The 962-nt window shown below is 66.1% G+C and overlaps 1 pseudogene; it reads left to right on the forward strand.

The window, feature by feature from the left end:
- The first annotated feature begins 299 nt into the window (after positions 1 to 299).
- LOC138986813 (5S ribosomal RNA) lies at positions 300 to 420 on the forward strand (annotated as a pseudogene).
- Positions 421 to 962: the final 542 nt, after the last annotated feature.

The raw sequence follows: 962 nt of genomic DNA on the forward strand, positions 1-962 counted from the left end.
AGGGCGCGAGACCTCCCGCCCCTCAGCCCAGCCCCAGGCCCCAGCGCGCGCATGCCGCGCGCCCTCCCGGTCAACGGGGGTCTGGAAGCCCCCTCGGGCCCCAGGCCCGGCCAGGCGCTGCTGGTCTGGTGTTGGCGGTGTTCGAGGCGGGCGGCGTCAGCAGGCTGGATCGGTCGCGGTCGTGCGGCTCAAGTACAACCTGCGCCCGCGGCGAAAGTCGCGACCCGTTGGCCCGACCTGCAGGGCAGGCGAAAGAGGCGGCGCCAAAGGCTCTTGGGCGCCCCTGGCCAAGCGCCACTGTCTCAGGCCGTATCAGCCTGAAGGCGCCCGATCTCGTCTGATCTCGGAAGCTAAGCAGGGTCGGGCCAGGTTAGGATCTTGGATGGGAGACCACCTGGGAATCCAGGTGCTCCCGAGGCTTTGCCTACCAGAAAGGGTCGCTAGCCCCCACCCAGGGCCTCCGATTCTTGGATCCCCACGGCCCCAGCCCCAGCCCGGGCGCGAGGCGGCTGGCCGGGCCGACTCCCGCTGCAGACCTGGGTTGCCTCGCGCGGCCCGCGAGACCCCTCCGCGTCGCATTCGGCCCAGGACACCCGGCGACCGGCAGTCCGTCTCCATCTGGGGGCTCCTTTGGGCCTCAGGCAATCCCTGGGCTTGCACGGACTCCCGCCCAGAGCCCCCCCCCGCCCCACCCCTGCCTCGCGGGCCATTCCATGGACTGTATGCTGCCTTGCGCTGAATAGATGTGCCCAAGCGGGGCATCTATCTTATTCATATACCGTGGGTGTGTGTGCCAACATAAGTCGGACTGCTGAACCATCGCTACTTCTTTTTTAGTTCCTTGGAACCTCCATATTCTTTTCCATACCGGCTCTAGTGGCGCCCATTCCTACTCCCGTGGAGAGAGTTCCCTTTGCTCCCACATCTTCTCCAGCACTGGTTATTGACAGACATTGCAGTGA

Source organism: Bos mutus, unplaced genomic scaffold (genome assembly GCF_027580195.1).
Source record: "Bos mutus isolate GX-2022 unplaced genomic scaffold, NWIPB_WYAK_1.1 CTG1745, whole genome shotgun sequence".
NCBI lineage: Eukaryota > Metazoa > Chordata > Mammalia > Artiodactyla > Bovidae > Bos > Bos mutus.